Raw genomic sequence first — 21,626 nt, forward strand, 5'->3', positions numbered from 1 at the left:
CCTTGCTACCAATAATGACTTTGAAGATCTCTATACATCTTAGTGCTCGCAGGGTGTAGGGTGTACTTTGAAGTATGACTTTCCTTTAGGATTTGATTCTTGATATCCGGTTCATTTGGTACACATGCTCTCTCCCCAAATCTCAATAAGCCATCCTTTGAAACTTGAAATTGTGGCTTCAATTACTTTTCTACTTCATTCCTCAAGTAGATTAAATATGGATCTCGTAATTGTCCTTCCTTAATTTGTTGAATAAGATCAGATTACATATAGGTCCTCAGATTCTTTCTTTTTTTTTTTTTTTGAACAGATCTCCCAAATCTTAAAAATAAGTTACCTCTGATTCATACTCTATTTCTTTTGTCAATTTAAAATAAATGCTTACATTATCACCAGAAATTTAAACGAAAATTTGGAAATGAGGGGTGTTATAGTTGCTGCTCAAAGGCTGCAGAAAAGATTCATTTATTGCTTGTGAAAAGAGAAGGAATACATGGCTATTTATAGGGCTTCTAAACCCTTACTCCTAATAGGACTCCTACTTAAGACTCTTACTTCTAACCAACTCCTAATATGACTCCTACTTAAGACTCTTACTTCTAACCAACTCCTAATAGGACTCCTAGTCAATACTCATATTCCCTTACAACTCCTAATTCTTCTCTAAGAAAACACCTCCTACATGAATGTCCTTCTCAATTAGGACTCTCCTAGCTAGAGTCCTAACAGAATGTCCCTCTCAATTATGACTCTCCTAGCTAGAGTCCTAACAGTTTTATATGAATGTCCCTCTCAATTAGGACTCTCCAAGCTAGAGTCCTAACACTGAACCACTCTAAAATTGCGGTGCTCTCTGGTTTTCATTTCTTCTTGCTGCTTATCTTACTGCAAACCTCCATATGTGCTTTACTTCCTTATTACTTTTGCTGCACTCCTTTATGAACTCGCTTTCAAGTTAAGTTTTTGAAAATAGTTTTACGTCGAAAACGATTTCATCGTACGAACGCAATTTTAATCGTCGAAAGTTTTTCGCTGCACTAATTCACCCCCCCCTCTTAGTGCTTTTGATCCTAACATAAGACATGCCATCGTTCGAGGACACACAAGGTGCACGGACATCGACACTCCTCATTCGTATAGGATATGAGAAGTGGATAAGCGAGGTAAACAATGTCTATTTCCAAAGGAACTAGGTAGATTGTACAGACAACACACATATATCTGTTCAAACAGAGTGCCATTGAAGAGACTTGCTGCGTCGGTGGTCAACTGCACAATAGCAGGGAGCCCACCGCGGCATATAAATCCATCACCACTCATATGCTGACTTAGTCACCCCATCGGACAGCCTATCGCCAACCACGAGTAACAAAGACTCAAGTGGCCGATCAAACAAGGAAATCGACGACAAGACATCGACGTGCATGAAGAAGTATAGAGCAAGGCATTTTTGGCCACACAAGGAAGAAGAAAATTGCAAGCAAAGCATAAACGACCCAGAAATAGGCTAAAACAGCCAAAAAATGGGCCAAAAATAGCCATTTTTGGCTGCACGAGCGAGTGAAGCGACGGGCAGCACCTTCCCTGCTATACGAAAGCCCCATCCAGTACTATGCCACTCGGGGGGTTCTATTAAAACCCTTGCATATTCTAAACTTGGGGTTGATCTCTTTAGGGGATCGGCCTCCTTGGAACTCTATAGGGGTTCCTCCCTCCAAGTTGCTGCTCAACGGCTGCAGAAAAGATTCATCTATTGCTTATGAAAAGAGAAGGAATACATGGCTATTGATAGGGCTTCTAAACCCTAACTCCTAATAGGACTCCTACTTAAGACTCTTACTTCTAACCAACTCCTAATAGGACTCCTACTCAAGACATTTATTCCCTTACAACTCCTAATTCTTCTCTAAGAAAAAACCTCCTATATGAATGCCCCTCTCAATTAGGACTCTCCTAGCTAGAGTCCTAACAGAATGTCCCTCTCAATTAGGACTCTCCTGGCTAGAGTCCTAATAGTTTTACATGAATGTCCCTCTCAATTAGGACTCTCCAAGCTAGAGTCCTAACAAATCCGCCCTCTTCAAATCAGCCGTGTCCTCGAGGCTAATGATTCATGAATTCTGGAAATTTGATCTTCAAGTCGTCATAGTTTTCCCAGGTGGCATCTTCTATTGGTAGGTTCGCTGTCACGCCCCTCAAAATATCCATGATTTTTAAAATTTTCGTCACAGACCAATCCAGGATCCAAACTAACGTTTGAGGACACTGAAAACATTCTATTCATATTCACATCCATAAAACCTGTGCAGTTTATAATCATATATCACATCACTCGATAATTCACATTTATGGCAACCCAAGCCAACTTGACAAACATGAACAACATTTATAAATCCACAAGCTAAATAAATTATACAATCAGAACTCCAACTATTCACCACAAGTTCATATCACCATAAATTAGACTTAACATTCTGAAATTCCAAATAAGAGAGATCTCCTAACACTTGGACACAATATATCTATTTCGGTTCATCGACAACATTTCATTATATACAAGACATACTTATACAACAATATCGTAATAACCAACCAGACTTGCCCATTATTCTGAATAGCTATCCACTGCCTCAGCCCAAATCAAACATCTCGAAGAGTGACAAGCTGACCTGAAAGATTTATATAACAACGGAGTGAGCCAAAAACGGCTCAGCAAGTGACAAAGCATATTCAGAACAAAAGGAACGGTTTCAAACGAGTAAGGTATCATAATGCAAGGCAGAATACAAGAATTCTCAAGGATACCATCTCAATAAATACCAAATCATACGTATCATGTCATTCAAAACATATTTGATCCATAACGAATGGGGCATAGAGTAATTGGAACATATCAATGGTAGATAGGACATTTCAGAACATATCAGTTCATAGCAAATGGAGCACAGAGTAATTGGAACATATCAATGGCAGATAGGACATTTCAGAACATATCTGTTCATAGCAAATGGAGCACAGAGTAATTGGAACATATCAATGGCAGATAGGACATTTCAGAACATATCTGTTCATAGCAAATGGAGCACAGAGTAATTGGAGCATATCAATGGCATATGAAATGTTCCGGAGCATATCAACGGCATATGGAACATTTCGAAGCATATCATCAGTGAATGAAGCATTTCAGAGCATATCGAAAACAAATATCGTACAGAAGCTCAAACGTCGTCTTTGACGTTGCAAACATATCAATCTTATCCAAAGCATGTACAGAAACACATAACCAAAGCTCTGGATATCATATCAAACATACAGAAGGTGTAGTGGGATCTCAGTCAGAATGTGATTCATCCATTTCTGAATGACCACCTGACAAAAGTCTCCCATGTCTGGGAGCTCCATCCACCCACGTCTAGGTGAAGTCAAAGGGGCCGGCAGAGCATCGCAGGCTCTAAGCAATATCCCACAAAGCGGGCAAATAAGCGCATACCAGAATATCCCACAAAGCGGGACCCCACAAAACGGGCAAATAAGCGCATACCAGAATATCCCACAAAGCGGGACCCCACAAAGCGGGCAAATCAACGCATACCCTTTACCATTTCTGGCAAAGGTCCAGACAATCCCACAAACACCAGAGTACAAAAGGGCAGTACGAACAATAAATAGCATATATCGGAAGCACACGCGGAACAACAAACGTACATGTGCCTTTACGAGTCAAATATGATGCAAGGAACAAATCTCTCACAAATGTATTCAGATTTGGAAACGAAATGAAAGCAAGAGCATTCAAGGATTCCAAACAATCATATATAGCTCAATTCAAATAAGAAGGTTAGATAAATTCAATGTCAAATGAATGAACTGGAATAGGCACATATCGGGAGCAAATGCGGAACAATGGAATATACATGTGCCTATATGGGTCAATACGATATAGCATAAACGTTCCACAATGGTTTTCAAGAATGCAATAATTTTAAGGACAAGAGTATACAAGAACTCAAAGCAGTAATATAAAGCTCAATAGAATAAGAAAGCTAAAGGATATCAACTTCCAAAGGAATGAAACCAAAATATGAGAAATCAACCAAAGCTCGATTTCTGGCAGAATACAAGAGGCACATTGAACAAATGATGCAAACTATCAATCGTGCTCCAATTTACTCAGAAATAATCATTGGATAATACTTTCAGATAAGACAGGCTTCATAGGAATTGAACTGTCCAACAGAGAGAGTTACAAATAATTTGGTAAGCAAGTGTCGTAGAACAAAATCTCTGTTGGCAGAATTCATAATGTCAGATTCAACAGATAACTGGGCAGGTGTTTGGATTCCAAATCTTTCAATCCATATATCAAAGAAAGGTCTACGAGTCTAGTTTCCAATGAAATCAGTTTTGAACAAATCAGAGTTTCCAACAAAGACTTATAGGTAGCTCGGTATCAAAAGGTCAGAATCTCAAAAGTTGCACAGATTCGAATCGTTACGTTTAAACAGGAGATATAACAAATGCAAGGCTAGAACAATTCAAAGTTCCTCATATTCAAAGCAAATGTAGAGATAAAAATGGCAGTGAGGAAGATCAGGATACTTGCAATAAGACATATCAGAGCAATTATAGGAGAAACGATTAGGGAACTTGCAATAGAAGGGATCGAAACAAGTGGGAAACTTGCCTTTCAAAGATTTCGATCCGAAGATCCAAAGAAGGTGCCAGCCCAAATCCTTCTACTTTTCCTCCGTGTCCTCTCTCTGTTTCGTTTTGTGCTCCCGTTTTCTTCCTTTCTTCGCAACTACACCACGTGTCGAACATCGAGGCACAGTCACCTGCTCTCTCTTACTCTCATTCCTTCTTTTTCTTTCCCAAACGCAGCTGCCACAGCCGCCGCCGCTGCCGCTGCCACAATCGCAACTGCGGTCACAACCGCAGCCCCCTTCCACTGCACTATTTCCTTCTTCCCTTCTCTCGTTCCTACTCTTTCTCTTTCCCAAAAGCAGCTACTGCAGCTACTGCAGCCACCTACCGCAGCCAACGTCGCAGCCGCAGCCGGAGTCGCAGCCACGGCCGCAGCCACCACACTCGCAGCCTCTTCTTCCTCCCCTGCTCTATTTCCTCCTCCTCTTCCAGCTGCAGCTGCCACTGCCGCAGCTGCCACCCCTTCTCCTCTTCCTCTCTTCTTCCTCTCCTTCCCTTTCTCTTCTTCTTCCTTTCCTTCTCTTCTTTCCCAGCCACAGCTGCAGCTGCCATCGCCGCAGCCGCAGCCCCTTCTCCTCTTCCTCTCTTCTTCCTCTCCTTCCCTTTCTCTTCTTCTTCCTTTCCTTTTTCTCTTCCTCTTTCCCTGCCACAGCTGCAGCTGCTACAACCGCAGCCGCAGCTACTTCTTTCCCTTCTCCTCTTCCTTCTCCTTCCTTTCTTCTTCTTCTCTCCCCGCTGCAACTGCTGCAGTCGCGGCCGCAGCCACGGCCGCAACCTCTCCCTCCTCCCCTGCTCATCTTCCTCTTCTTCTTCTCTTCCAGCTGCAGCTGCCATCGCCGTAGCTGCAGCCCCCTTCTTCTCCCCGACGAACAGCACCTCCTTTCCTCTGTTTCCTCCTGCAGGAAACAGAGGTGCCGCCTCTTCACCCGCTTCTACTTCTTCTCTTCTTCCTCACCATCTCTTCCTCTCCTTCTCTTCCAGCTGCAGCTGCCACCGCCGCAGCCGCAGCTCCTCCTTTCCCTTCTCTTCTTCCTCTCCTTCCTTTCTTCTTCTTCTCTTCTTCTCCTTCCTCCCCTTCTTCTCCCCGACGTCACACACACCCTCTCCTCTGTTTCCTCTGCAGGAAACAGAGGTATCGCAACCTCTTCTCCTGCTTCCTCTTCCTCTTCTCTTCCTCTTCTTCTTCTTCTCCTCTTCGAACGCCCCACCTCTCCTCTGTTTCCACCTGCAGGAAACAGAGGTGCTGCAGCCCTAGCTGCTGCCACCTCTCGCTCCTCTCCCTCTTCCCTCTCTTTTCCCTCTTCTTCTCCTTCTTTTCTTCTCATCTTCCCTTTTCCTCCCCAACCCCACACACCTCCTCGCTGCAGCCTTGCCGCAGCTATCATCCTCTCTTCTTCTTCTTCTTCTTCTTCTTCTGCTTCTTCTTCCTCTCTTCTTCTCCCCACGCCCCACAGCTTCTCGCTGCAGCCCTCGCTGCAGCCACCTCCTCTTCTTCTTCTTCTTCATCTTCTTCTCTTCTTCCTCTCTTCTTCCTCCTCTCTTCTTTTCCCTCTTCTTCTTCTTTTCTTCAACCACTCTCCTTCTCCTCACGCCCCACCGCTCTCTCTGTTTAGAAACAGAGTGCGTGGGAGGCGGTGGGATAATACCGAATTTTCGGTTTTTCCTTTTCGTTTTTTTTTCTTTTTGCAACTTAGCAGTTTAGTCCTTGTAATTTCTATATTTACATATAGGTCCCCCAATTTACATATAAATCCTTATTAATACATTTTTAAAAGTGGGGGATATTACATTCGCCCACTGTATTAGCACTTCATTAGTGGGTCGTCGTCATCGAGTCACGATCCGTCGATCAATAATGGCACTTGGCTGGGTCTGGAGTTCTCTTTGGGTAGTCATATTTGGTGGGTAGCTTTGGGCTGTCTCCAAGCACCTATTTAAAACTTCCGTCTGGCTGTTGGTTTGTGGGTGATATGTCGTACTCCTTTTCAATTTAGTACCCTACATATGGAATAACTTTGTCCAAAATCTGCTCTTGAAGATGCAAATAGAATTTGTCACAAGCACAATGCGTCCCTTATAGCATAATTCTTTTGAGTCCCGATTGTAATGAGCCACGGAGCTTGGTGCTTCCTCTAATTTCTTTTGTATCTTACTGGGTTCCGAATCTTCCTGCCATTCCATCTTAGTATCCTCAAGGAAGTCGCTGGTTGGAAGTAAAACGACCGAAAATTCAGCTTGCTCAAGTAGCTGCGAAAGCGCATCTGCAACAACAATCTCTTTCCACCTTTTGTAAGTTATTTCATAATCAAATCCAAGAAGTTTTGTTACCCATTTTTGCTACTCGGGGGAAGATATCTTCTGCTCCAAGAGATATTTTAGGCTTTTATGGTCGGTCTTGATTTGAAAGTATCGCCTAATCAAGTACGATCTCCACCTCGTTGCTACGTGCACAATGGCGAGCATCTCCTTATCATATGTTAACATGTTTTGATAGGGGGGAGACAATGTCTTGCTAATGTGTGTGAGTGGTCGACCATCTTGCATGAGAACGTCTCCCATTCTGTTTCCAGATGCATCGGCCTTAATGACGAAGGGTCGGTTGAAATCTGGTAGTGCTAGCACCGGCGTCGTTGTTATGGCTACCTTAAGTTTGTCGAGGGCAGTGTCGGCTCTGTCCGACCATTGGAAGATAACTTTTTCTAGTAAGGAAGTAAGTGGTGCACTGATCTTTCCATAGTTTTTCACGAACTTACGGTAGTAGCCTATTAAACCCAAAAAGCCATGTAGCAATTTTATGTTCCTCGGGGTAGGCCAGTTTTGCATTACTTAAATTTTGAAAGGGTCCACCATCACACCTTCCTCTGATATGATATGCCCAAGATATTTCACCTTTTGTTGAAGAAAGTAAAAATTCGTAGTGGCCGTTGTGTGTTCGAACGGCGGTTTTCGGTATGACTTCTTCATACACTCGTATTTGATAATACTTGGATCGAAGGTCCAGCTTTGTGAAGATTTGTGCTCCCTTTCATCTAGCAATTCATCTGCTATTGAAATAAGGAATTTGTTCTTGATGGTTATGCCATTGAGAGCTCGGTAATCAACGCATATTCACCATGTTCCGTCCTTCTTGTGTACAAGTAGCACCGGTGAAAAGTAGAGGTTGCAACTTGGCCGAATAACTCCTGTTTCAGGCATCTCTTTTAAAATCCTTTCTATTTCATTATTCTGGAGATGTGAATACCGATATGGCTGAGTATTTGCTGGAGATTTGACTGAAAAAATCATTATACAATGATTATGCCGATGAGTAAGAGGTAGGTTGTGCGGCTCATCAAATATATTTGAAAATTCAGCAAGCAAAGGAAATAGGTTTGGAACTTCAAATTCTATTGGCTCTCCTTTAATTTGCTGCTCCTTTAATTCTATGGGTCGGGAGGTGAACGACAGGCGAGATCATCGATTGCTAGCTAGGATTCTGACTTAGAGGCGTTCAGTCATAATCCGACACACGGTAGCTTCGCGCCACTAGCTTTTCAAGCAAGTGTGATGACCAATTATGTGAATCAACAGTTCCTCTCATACTAGGTTGAATTACTATCATGGCACGATCATCAGTAGGGTAAAACTAACCTGTCTCACGATGGTCTAAACCCAGCTCACGTTCCCTATTGGTGGGTGAACAATCCAACACTTGGTGAATTCTGCTTCATAATGATAGGAAGAGCCGACATCGAAGGATAAAAAAGTAACGTCGCTATGAATGCTTGGTTACCACAAGCCAGTTATCCCTGTGGTAACTGTTATGATCAGAGCGGCACTAAGAGGGGGGGGGGTGAATTAGTGCAGCGGATTAAAATGTTGGTTTTGGAAAAATCTTTCGTACGATAAAAACCGAACTTGAAAAGCTTAACTTGAACGCGTGTTCGTAAAGGTGTGCAGCAAAGGTAATGAGGAAATAAAGCACGTAAGAAGGTCTGCAGTAATGTAAATAGCAATAAGAAAATGCAAACCAGAGATCACGCCGATTTTAAAGTGGTTCGGTCAAATGACCTACATCCACTTGCGATGCCCTCTTCGATGAGGCTCCCACCTTCCACTAGTAAATCTCTTAAAGGGGAAGGGCAAATACCCCTCTTACAACTTTTTACAAGCGGTTCACACTCTTACAAATTTTCAGCAAGAAAGAAGGAGGTGAACACTCTAGCAAATTGAAAACAAGACTTGCTAAGACTTTTCTAAGACCTTTCTCTCAATCAATTGCCTCTCAAAAAGTTATAATCTCAGTTGAGATTTGAGGGGTATTTATAGGCCTCAAGAGGATTCAAATTTGGGCTCCAAAATTTGAATTCTCTTTTGTTCCCGATACGGGCGGTGCCATCGCCTGTCAGTGGCGGTGCCACCGCTTGTCAGTATCTGACGCTGAAAGTGGACTGGCGGTGCCACCGCCCAGCCAAGCAGTGCCACTGCTTAGCTCTCGAGTGCTGGGCGGTACCACTGCCCAGCCCAGTCGGTGCCACCGCTTGGCTCTCGGGTGCTGGGCGGTGCCACCGCCAGACCCTTCGGTTCACTGGTTGGGCTCCAAACTTGGCCCAAACCAGTCCGAACTCAGGCCCAATTGGCCCCTACTTGGGTTATAGGATTAATACCTAATCCTAACCCTAATTAATGTGCTAAATATGAATTTAAAGACATTTTCTAAGCTATTACAAAGTCTGTAAGCCAAGACTTTTTCCGGTGAGCTTCCAGCGAACTTTTGGCGGTCTTCCGACGAACTCTCGGAAACCATTCTGTGGACTCCCGGCAAGCTCCTAGACTTCACGATTCGATCTTGGCGAGTTCCAACGAGCTTCTTCGGCAAGCTCCAATCTTTCTCGGCGAGCTCCGCGAACTTCCAACGAACCTTCCGGCGAGCTTCCGAAAAAAACCCTTCGGCAAGCTCCCTACTCATTATCGGCTAGTTCCGGCAGCATTCCCGATGAACCTTGGGACTTCTGTCGAACTCTCGAACTCACAACAAATCCTTTGCGCTTGACTCCAACACTTTGTTTTGCTTTATGTCTTCGTCTTTATCATAGTTAATCCTGCACACACAAGCCAAAACTCTACTCCGATCTAGACAATTATTACAATGCGAATTGACAATCTGTTGCCCGGCACGTCATTGGTTGGTGCTTCGTCTGATTCTTTGGCGCATCGTACTCTCTTGCGGCTTGTTGCTCAATCGGCGGTTGACCTCCGCAACCCCGATATCCTTAGCGCAATTCCGCTCTTGGCCCGATGCCCAACGTCCGAAGCGTTCTACCATCCAATATCCTAATTTGATCTCCTTCGGCGCAACGTCAATTCCTCCTGCGTTAACTATATAATCCTGATCGAGTAGACCTACATCACTCAAAATGCAATTAAACACCTAAACACAATCAATTAGTTTCATCATCAAAATCTGAGATTCAACAATCTCCCCCTTTTTGATGATGATAACTAATTGATGACTAACAGAGTTAACCTTAACTCCCCGGAGTTTAACCAAACTCCCCCCAACCAATATGCCATTGATAGAACACTTGGATTATCCCAAATCCAAGCAACATTTTTTTTTTTTTATAAGTAAAAGTAAATTAATTTTGTGTAAAGTTTCTACAAATAACTTTATCTATACAAATTATAGACGAAGCTAGGTAACTTGTAGAGTACTCATGCGGTAGTTATGACTACATATGTTGCAGACTATAACTCTTAACTATGGCCAACAAATAAAATTTAAAGTCCAGATATGCCAAGATTTCCTGTGGGTATAGCTTTTGACATCATGCCCAAGATCTTTAGCTAATAGCAAAATTGAATTTGATAAACATATATTTTTCTCTCTGTGTAATGTGCTCCATTTTGAGATAGTTCTCCATACATGATCTTGAGTCTCTAATAATCTCTGTCAAGAGCTGAGCATTGTTTGTGTGTTGACACTCAAAGATTCTGCTACATCTTTCCTTCCACATCCACCAAATAGTGCATCTGAATATAACCTTTGTCAATTGTGTAAGAGGCCCTTTTCTTGAAAAACATTGCATAAGGTCAGCTAATTCTTGATGCAAGTTTGGTTGCGGCATTCTATTGAGTTCGAATCACTGGAGAATCTCCTTCCATATCCATTTAGTATAGTCACAAGCAAAATAGAGATGGTCATCATTTTCTTCTTATTGCATACAAAGGGAGCATCAGTTAACATGATGGATACCTCTTCTTTTCATATTGTCTATTGTAGGTAGTTTATTCAGAATGACCTGCCATGTACATAAGGAATGTCTCTGTGATCCCGGTCGATCCCATGTCCAACTGCTTGGGAGCCACTTGTTATTTCTTTGCCTAATTTGATTCCATGCGGATGTGACACTAAATTTACCATTGTCATGAAGCCAAATAAGTACATCTAAAGGGTTGTTCCTGATTGGAATAGCTGTGATAGTCGACCAAAGTGATAACATATCAGGAGAAATAGGAGTAGGGAGACACCAGGTACCATTAGCAATGAACTCGGAAACCTTCCAATCTTTGGGAGCCCCAAGGTCTTTTTGTATTCTGTCACCATATAATTGAAATATACTTTTCCCATTCACCCAAGGATCGTACCACATATTAGTATTAATTCCAATAGAAATTACATAAGAAATGTGTTTGATTAGCCAATTCCTTGCCTTTAAAATTCCTTTCCAAGCTGCAGAGTGGTATGTTCTTGTTGAAATTTCCCAAATCGATTCCTTTGAAAGATACCTAGCATAAACCCATTATGACCATAAGGAACATTTGTTTTGCAAAAGGTCCCACAATTGCTTTACCAAACATGTTTTATTCCAATCTCTAGTATTTCTCAAGTTCAGCCCTCCTTCATCTTTCGGTTTGCAGATGCTATCCAAATTTACCATATGCATTGTCTTAACATTTGTGCCATTCCAAAAGAAGTTTATTAATAACCGTTCAGTATCTTGGAGAAGTCCAATAGGTAGAAGAAACGCATTAGACCAATATATAGAATAAGAGTACAACACCGAACAGATGAGTTCAAGTCGTCCAGCTTTTGAAAGAAGCCTATTTTTCCAGGAGAAAATTCTATTCTTTATTTTTTGCAGGATAGGCTGACAGACTGTTTCGACGACCATATCTAGGGCGACCACTGTAGCGGCGACGATACTATAGCGGCTGCCAGATCTCCCTAGGGCGATCTGACTCCTGCAGCATCGGCTTTCTTCCACGGGTGACGGGCGACACCACTACTCGACCTTACTAGTCTATGAGGGAGAAAGAAGTGCCAAGTCATCGATAGGGCGACCACTATAGCGGCGACCAGATCTAGGGAGACCACTGTAGCGACGACGACACTGTAGCGAAGGCCAGATCTCCCTAGGGCGATTTGACTCCTGTAGAGTCGGCTTTCTCCCATGGGCGACGAGCGACGACACTATAGCGGCGATCTGATTTCTTGCAGCGTCGGCTGTTTCCCAAGGGCGACGGTACTGTAGCGGCGGCGACGACACTGTAGCAGCGACGACACTGTAGCGGCGACGAGATCTCCCTAGGGTGATCTGACTCCTCCAACGTTGGCTTTCTCCCATGGGCGACGGTACTATAGCAATGATCTGATCTCCCTTACTGTAGTGGTGATCGGATCTTCTGCAGTGTCGGCTTCTCCCCAAGGGCGATGATACTACAGCGACGACCAGATCTCCCTAGGGCGATGGTACTGTAGCGGTGATCTGATATATTGTGGCGGTGGCTTTTCCCTATGGCTTATTGAGACATGGTCTATGGCGATTGTTGGCTATGTGGTAGGTCTCAAAACATCTTATTTCCCACTATCCTCATTTATCAAAACTCGATGGGGAATATCATCATTTGATCTTCATATGCTGGAGAACGGATTCTTTGCTTGCAAGCTATACTCTAAAGAAGATTTGCAACGGGTCCTCGAAGGATTCTGGACTATTCGCGGCCATCCAATGATTCTACGATGCTGGTCTCCTGATGTCCGTTTGGAGTTAGATAGCCTACAGTCTATTCCATTATGGGTATCCTTTCAAGGTCTTCCTCTACATCTTTGGAGTCCACGTTTTATTGCAAAGTTATGCAGCACTCTGGGACAGCCACTCTACATCGACAAAGTAACAACAGCTCAAACGAGATTAGCATTTGCACGAGCATGTGTACTAGTTTCTTCCGACGAAGATCTTCCAAATGAGCTTTTCTATCGTGATCTTGACGGGAACACTCGGAAGGTAAATGTCTGATATTCCTGGAAGCCACAATGATGTCAGCATTGCTTATCTTTTGGTCATGCAAATGGAGCCTGTCAGCAAACTCCAAAACCGATCATCAAGGTCTATCGACCACATCAAGCGCCTCAGCAACAAAGCGAGTTTTCTCTAATGGCAGTAGCACCGATGGTGGCGAAGACTATTGAGCATTCCGACTCGCAAGGACAACACCACGAACAGAAGGACAAATCCAAAACTATACCTCTTCCTATAATGTCTGAGCTGTTATATCTCATATTTTGATGATAAAACCACTTGATATGTGTTTATGATTTAATCTGTGTTTTGAGTAATGCAGGATGCTTCGATCCGGATGAGACAATTGACGCAGGAGGAATTGACGTTGCGTCGGAGGAGATCATGTCGGGATATTGGATGGCAGAACGCTTCGGACGTCGGGCATCGGGCCAAGAAGAGCGGAATTGTGCCAAGGATATCGGGGTTGCGGAGGTCAACCGCCGATTGAGCAACAAGCCGCAAGAAAGGACGATGCACTGAAGAATCAGACGAAACGCCAACCAATGACGTGCCGGGCAATAGAATGTTAATTCGCGTTGTAATAATTGTCAAGATCGGAGTAGAGTTTTAGCTTGTGTGTGCAGGACTAACTACGATAACGATGAAGACATAAAGCAAAACAAAGTGTCGGAGTCAAGCACGAAGGATTCATTGCGAGTTCGAGAGTTCGACGGAAGTCCGAAGGTTCGTCGGGAATGCTGTCGGAACTAGCCGAGAATGAGTAGGGAGCTTGCCGAAGGGTTTTTCGGAAGCTCGTCGGAAGGTTCGTTGGAAGTTCGCGGAGCTCGCCGAGAAAGATCGGAGCTTGCTGAAGAAGCTCGTTGGAACTCGTCAAGATCAAATCATGAAGTCTAGGAGCTTGCCGGGAGTCCGCAGAATGGTTTTCGAGAGTTTATCGGAAAACCGTCGGAAGTTCGCCGGAAGCTCGCCGGAAGAAGTCTTGACTTACGGACTTTGTAATAGCTTAGAAAATATCTTTAAATTCATAGTTAGCACGTTACTTAGGGTTAGGATTAGGTGTTAATCCTATAAACCAAGTAGGGGCCAATTGGGCTCTAGTTTGGACTAGTTTGGGCCAATTTTGGAGCCCAACCAGTGAGCTGAAATAGTGTAGGCGGTGGCACCGCCTGGGCTGGGCGGTGGCACCGCCCAGCACTCGAGAGCTGGGGGGTGGCACCGCTTGGCTGGGCGGTAGCACCGCTAGCATCAGGAACCAAAGAGAATTCAAATTTTGGAGCCCAAATTTGAATCCTCTTGAGACCTATAAATACCCCTCAAATCTCAGCTGAGATCACAACCTTTTGAAAAGCAATAGTTTGAGTTAAGGGCCTTAGAATAGTCTTTGCAAGCCTTATGTTTCATATTGCTTAATTGTTCACCTCCTCCCATCTTGTTGAAAAGAATTGTAAGAGTGGAACCACTTGTAAAGGTTGATTGAGGGGTATTAGTCCTTCCTCTATAAGAAATTTGCTAGTGGAAGTTGGAAGCCTCTTCGAAGAAGGCTTCGCAAGTGGATGTAGGTCATTTTGACCGAACCACTTTAAAAACTGCTGTGTTATCTTGTTTGCATCCTACTCTTGCCATTTACATACTGCAAACTTCTCTACTTAGTTACTATGCTTCCATACGTTTCTAAGTTATCAAGCTTCTAAAATCGGTTTCCATTGATATTACTTTTCATCGTACGAAAGATTTATCAAAACCGAAGTTTTAATCCGCTGCACTAATTCACCCCCCCCTCTTAGTGCCGCTCCGATCCTAACAATTGGTATCAGAGCCACGGTTTTCTACTTTGGTTTAACACCCAAATAGAAATGGCTCTTTACAGCTTTCAACAGGGTCACTCTCTCATTCATCCTCCCTTTTTCAATGGGACGGACTATATTTGTTGGAAAACTCGAATGAGAGTTTTCTTACTTTCTTTGGATTTGAATTTATGGCACATAGTCGAAAATGGATTTGAAATGTCTTTTCTCCCAATAAACCATTGGAATGATTTGGAGAAGAAGATGTTTTCTCTAAATGCAAAGGCTATGAATGCCTTATATTGTGCACTTGACAAAAATGAGTTTAATCGGATATCTACGTACGAAACGGCTTTTGATATTTGGCGAACACTTGAAATCACGCACGAGGGAACTAGTAAAGTCAAAGACTCAAAAGTTAACATTTTATTGCATGATTTTGAGCTTTTTCAAATGCAACCAAGCGAGACTATAGGCGACATGTATACCCGTTTCACAGATATCGTCAATAATCTAAGAGTTCTTGGTAAATCTTTTTCGAATTTTGATCTCGTAAGCAAGATCTTAAGATCCCTTCCAAAAAGGTGGGATCCTAAAATAACCGCAATACAAGAAAAAAAAGATTTAAATATTTTTTCACTTAAAGAACTTATTGGTTCGTTGATGATATATGAAATGGTGCACAATGCACATGATGAACAAAATCACCTTCCAAAGAATTGGAAGGATTTGGAACTCCGGACAAATGAATACCACTTGAGCGATGACTCAAGTGATGAGGACAATGATGAACTTGAACTTCGAATACTAAACCATAATAAGTTTATTAAACAAAAATCTAAAATAAACAATGAACTTGAACGGAGGAAGAGGCCAAAGAAGAGGAAGGCAACCAAGGATGAATTAAAAACTTCCAAAGGTGAAACGGCGAATTGGGCTTTGACGAGCTTCGACTACAAGGTAAGTAACTTAACTCTCGTGAATTATTTTGAAATTACATAATACTTTTCATGAGTTATTTTTAAATTAGTTTAGGATTAATTACATGAAAATAAAAAAAAATTAGAAATCATGCTTATCATTCTAGTAATTTTTAAAATAATCATGAAAATTGTATGTTTATGATAAACAAAATGATTTTGATTAAAAATGCCTTGTGAAATATGATATCATGCCTAACAAATTTATTTTTTGAAGCTATGCATGATGATGATGAGTTTTGGGTAATTTATAGTTTATTGATTATTGATGATTTCCACAATGATCTTTTACAATTTATGGATTATTGATTTTTACCATAATGAAAGTACCTTATTGATCTTTGTTGAAATAAAACTCTTTCGGTTTTAAACATGATACATATTTTTATTTGGCATAAATGAAACAAAATCATATGTTTTGAAACAATTAAAAAGAGGAAAACATTCGTGAAAATTATTTTGCTCAATCTTATTGATTTTGATGAATCCATTTGTATCATCTTTGTGAATCTCTTGGATTTTGATAATGATTTTGATGATTTAAATTTGAATAAATTTTTATCGAAATCACGATCTTGATCTCTTGAAATTTATAACATGAAATCTTTTATGAATCAAGATTGTTTTCTATTTAAAAGGAGATTTGTCGAAATGATTCATAGTCTTTTAGTATTCATGATCTTGATAATTATGTTTTGAAACTTTATGTAAACGAAGAATATTCATCATGATTCTCTCTTTGAATATTTAAAGAGGAGAATATTCTAGATGAATCATGATTTTGATGATTGAATATTTGATGTGCATGAATTAAGATCTTGCTCTCCTACTATTCTTTTTGCTATTCATCAAAAGGAAGACTAATTCTAATAAACCATGATATGCTATATGAATTTTATTATATTCATGAAGTAATATCTTATCACGAATTTTTGTTTATATTCCTTCATGTGGTGATATGAATGTATGAAACACTTATGATATAATTTTTTATACAATTCCATGTATTCGTGAAATATTTATCTCATCACCCATTTAATTCCTCTTGTGATGAAGTGAAATTATGTATGAAATACAAATGGGGAGAAGTTTTAATCATGCATGATAGGATATAATTTGACAAATTGATACCATTATGATTTGCAATGATGTATGCAATACTTGTGCTTTCTAATTATGATGTGATGTATTACATATGATGTAAATCATGATTTAAAATACTATGAGTTGTTGCTAAAATGATGTATTATAAATATTGATTTAATGTTTTGTATCATGAATACTCTAAATGATGAATGTTTGGTATCATGATCAAAATGTTGACAAATAGTTAAAAATTTTAGTATCATGTATGATATCCTCATAATGTTGATCGATTTATTCAATATCGTGCATGAATGAATATATGGTTTTTGAAAATGTGCATATTCTAATTTGAAAATATGATAGTGCACAAATAAGATTGATACTTACCTTTGTCATAATTGATGTAAAAGGTCTTCTCTTCTTTTTGACAATGACAAAGGGGGAGATAGCTAGCTTGCACAAGTCAAGAAGATGCAAAAACTTGATTGCTAGCTCGCCTATCTTAAGTAGCAAAGATTGCTAACTTGCTTATTTCAAGAGGCAAAAGTTGTCTTCTTGAACATCACTATCTTGCCTATCTCAAGAAGCAAGACTTGCAACCTGCACATTACAATAGGAAGCAAGAATCAATAGCTTACACACTTCAACAAGAAAGCTATCTTGTGCTTTCGAAATTTTTGCTAGCTTGTATGTTGCAAAACTTGATCACTTTTTCAAACACTTTGCTAGCTTGCACTTTGTAAAGGAAGCATAAATAGCACTTCTCAAAAGAGAAGAAATAACTTACTATCTTGAATATCACAAAAATTTGCTACCTTGCATGATGTAAAATTTGCTAAGATCACTATCATAGCTTGTAGTTTAAAGAGAAGCAATTAGTTGCTATCTAAAAAAAAAAAAAAAAAGCAAACATGCTAAATTTACACATCTTTAATTGCTAGATTGCATGACAATAAAATTTGATACTATGTTTTTCATGCAATGTATGGAACTTTTTATCTCTAAACACATAAGAGTAGGAACTTCTCCTTTTTGTTGATGACAAAGGGGGAGAAGTATGATGACATGACATATTATGCATAAGTTTATGATGACATGTTGCTTGGATTCTTGAATCCAAGAGTTTCTATCAATAAGCCATATTGATAGGGGGAGTTTGTTTAAACTCCGGGAGTTCAGGTTAACTCCGTCATCAAGTGGTTGTCATCATCAAAAAGAGGGAGATTGTTATATCTCGTATTTTGATGATGAAACCACTTGATATGTATTTATGATTTAATCTGTGTTTTGAGTAACGCAGGATGCTTCGATCAGGATGAGACAATTGACGTAGGAGGAATTGACGTTGCGTCGGAGGAGATCATGTCAGGATATTGGATGGCAGAACGCTTCGGATGTCGGGCATCGGGCCAAGAAGAGCGGAATTATGCCAAGGATATCGGGGTTGCGGAGGTCAACCACCGATTGGGCAACAAGCCACAAGAAAGGACGATGCACTGAAGAATCGAACGAAATGCCAACCAATGACGTGCCGGGCAATAGAATGTCAATTCGCGTTGTAATAATTGTCTAGATCGGAGTAGAGTTTTAGCTTGTGTGTGCAGGATTAACTACGATAACGACGAAGACATAAAGCAAAACAAAGTGTCGGAGTCAAGCATGAAGGATTCATTGCGAGTTCGAGAGTTCGACGGAAGTCCGAAGGTTCGTCGGGAATGCTGTCGGAACTACCCGAGAATGAGTAGGGAGCTTGTCGAAGGGTTTTTCGGAAGCTCGCCAGAAGGTTCGTTGGAAGTTCGCGGAGCTCGTCGAGAAAGATCGGAGCTTGCCGAAGAAGCTCGTTGGAACTCATCAAGATCAAATCGTGAAGTCTAGGAGCTTGCCGGGAGTCCGCAGAATGGTTTTCGAGAGTTTATCGGAAAACCGTCGGAAGTTCGCCGGAAGCTCGCCGGAAGAAGTCTTGACTTACGGACTTTGTAATAGCTTAGAAAATATCCTTAAATTCGTAGTTAGCATGTTACTTAGGGTTAGGATTAGGTGTTAATCCTATAAACCAAGTAGGGGCCAATTGGGCTCTAGTTTGGACTGGTTTGGGCCAATTTTGGAGCCCAACCAGTGAGCTGAAATAGTGTAGGCGGTGGCACCGCCAGATTTGGTGGTGGCACCGCCTAGAACCCGAGAGCCAGGCGGTGGCATGGCTTGGGCTAGGCGGTGGCATGGCTTGGGCTAGGCGGTGGCACCGCTTAGCTGGGCGGTGGCACCGCCAGGATCGGGAACCAAAGAGAATTCAAATTTTGGAGCCCAAATTTGAATCCTCTTGAGGCCTATAAATACCCCTCAAATGTCAGTTGAGATCACAACCTTTCCCATCTTGTTAAAAATAATTGTAAGAGTGTGAACCACTTGTAAAGGTTGTAAAAGGGGTATTAGTCATTCCCCTACAGGAAATTTGCTAGTGGAAGTTGGAAGCCTCTTCGAAGAAGGCTTCGTAAGTGGATGTAGTTCATTTTGACCGAACCACTTTAAAAACTACTGTGTTATCTTGTTTGCATCCTACTCTTGCCATTTACATACTGCAAACTTCTATACTTAGTTACTATGCTTCCATACGTTTCTAAGTTATCAAGCTTCTAAAATCGATTTCCATTGATATTACTTTTTATCGTACGAAAGATTTATCAAAACCGAAGTTTTAATCCGCTGCACTAATTCACCCCCCCCTCTTAGTGCCGCTCCGATCCTAACATGAGCCTTCCACAACAGAAGTTTCCCATGGTACTAGTGGATAGGAGAAGCATATGTTAGGAACTTCATCTCTTCCAATATCTTCGGATCCGTCTATAATAGCTCAACGAACTCAGGCCCAAACAAATCTCGCCAGCAAGGATATTCTTCCTCAACAAACTCAAGCCGCAACAAACATCACCAACAAGGATAATCTGTCTAAACAAACTCATGCCCTAACAAACATCTCTAGTCAGGCTGCTCCAACAAGTACTAACCAAGATATTGTGCCGCAACAATCTTCTCATGCTTGAACATACCCTGCCAATCAAGACCACATGTGTCACGCCCCTCAAAATAATAGCGATATTTTTAAAACTTTCTTCGCAAACCAATCCAGGATCCAAACACACAATTGAGGACACTGAAAAACATTCTATTAAATTCACATCTATAAAACCTGTGAAGTTTATAATCATATATCACATCACTTGATAATTCACATTTATGGCAACCTAAGCCAACTTGTCAAACATGAACAACATTTATAAATCCACAAGCTAAATAAATTATACAATCAGAACTCCAACTATTCACCACAAGTTCATATCATCATACATTAAACTTAACATTCCAGAATCTTAAACATGAGAGGTTCTTTAAACTTATACAAAATCCACAAGTTTAGATTCATCGTCAACATTTCATTAAATGCAGCGTGTGCTTATACAACAAAAACATATATACTAATAAAGATCTACCCAAAATCTTTTAGCTTTCCACCGACTCAACCCAATCTTAACATTTAAGCAAGCGACAAGCTATCCTGAAAAATTTATACAACAATAGGGTGAGCATATAGAGCTCAGCAAGTGACTAACATATCCATGTCAAAAGTGGATAATTTCCAAAGAGATAAAGTTTCGAAATACAAGGCAGAATATAAGAATTCATAGATGTAATATCATTAGGTGCAGAATCACAATTGTCATTTCAATCAAACATATTTGGTTCATAACAGAGGGGGCATAGAGTTATTGGAGCATATCAATAGCGTACGAGATGTTCCGGAGCATATCAATGGCAAATAGGACATTTCAGAACATATCAGGCCATAGCAAATGGAACACAGAGTTGCTTCAACAACAAATGAAATGTTTTCGGAGCATATCAATGGCAAATAGGACATTTCAGAATATATCAGGTCATAGCTGTAACACCCCTCATTTCTGAATTTTCGTATAAGTTTCTAGTGATAATGTAAGTATCTATTTTAAATTTGACAAAAGAACTAGAGTATGAATCAGAGGTAACTTATTCTTAAGATTTGGAAGATTTGTTCAAAAAAGAATCTGAGGACCTATATGTAAACCCTGAGGACCTAATCGTGAATATAATAAAAACAAGGACTAAACTACAAAACGCATAAAATAACAAATCCCACCGCTTAAGCCTCTCTGCCTTAATTCTTAAGGAACCAGGGAAGGCAGCTGCTGTGTGGAAGAACAGAGAAAGAAAGAAAGAAGAAGAGAAAAAAAAGGGGGAAGAAGAAGAAGAAAAATTGGGGCTTTGAGGTTTCTTACTCAATCTTCTCAATTGGGGGTCAGAATTCTCAAAGGCAAGTGTTCTAACCCCATTCTACAGAAATATTAGTCTCTGTTCTTATGTCGATTCAAAATAATCTGACGGATTTCTATTTAGAAACTGATATGTCTCTCTTTGGATATAGAACCATGGATTTTAAAATTTTTCGGTAAACTGACCCCTATATACTGTTCCAGCTATAATTTTTAGTACGAAATGCAGATTTGGGCAGGACCTAGTTTGTTTGAAATTAGACTCTTATATCTTTCTTTTGACACAAATTTTGAAGATTTTGAACACCGAATACTTATCCAAACGTCTGTTTCAAATGAGCCAATAGATGCTGCAAAATAGGGATCAAAATTTCTGACCTTTCGGTACTAAAATACCTATAAGTTCCTGTTGGAAATTCTGATTTGTACAAAACTGAGTTCATTCGAAACTAGACTTGTAAACATTTCTTTTGACACATAGAGTGA

The 21,626-nt window shown here is 40.8% G+C and overlaps 1 long non-coding RNA gene across 1 annotated transcript; it reads right to left on the reverse strand.

Moving 5' to 3' along the window:
* Positions 1 to 2,283: 2,283 nt before the first annotated feature.
* Positions 2,284 to 6,526, reverse strand: LOC135612582 (uncharacterized). Its single transcript, XR_010487007.1, has 2 exons — positions 4,685 to 6,526; positions 2,284 to 2,669 (listed from the first exon to the last, which is right to left on the reverse strand). It is a non-coding gene; the product is annotated as an uncharacterized LOC135612582 (long non-coding RNA).
* Positions 6,527 to 21,626: the final 15,100 nt, after the last annotated feature.

Source organism: Musa acuminata, chromosome BXJ2-5, assembly GCF_036884655.1.
Source record: "Musa acuminata AAA Group cultivar baxijiao chromosome BXJ2-5, Cavendish_Baxijiao_AAA, whole genome shotgun sequence".
NCBI lineage: Eukaryota > Viridiplantae > Streptophyta > Magnoliopsida > Zingiberales > Musaceae > Musa > Musa acuminata.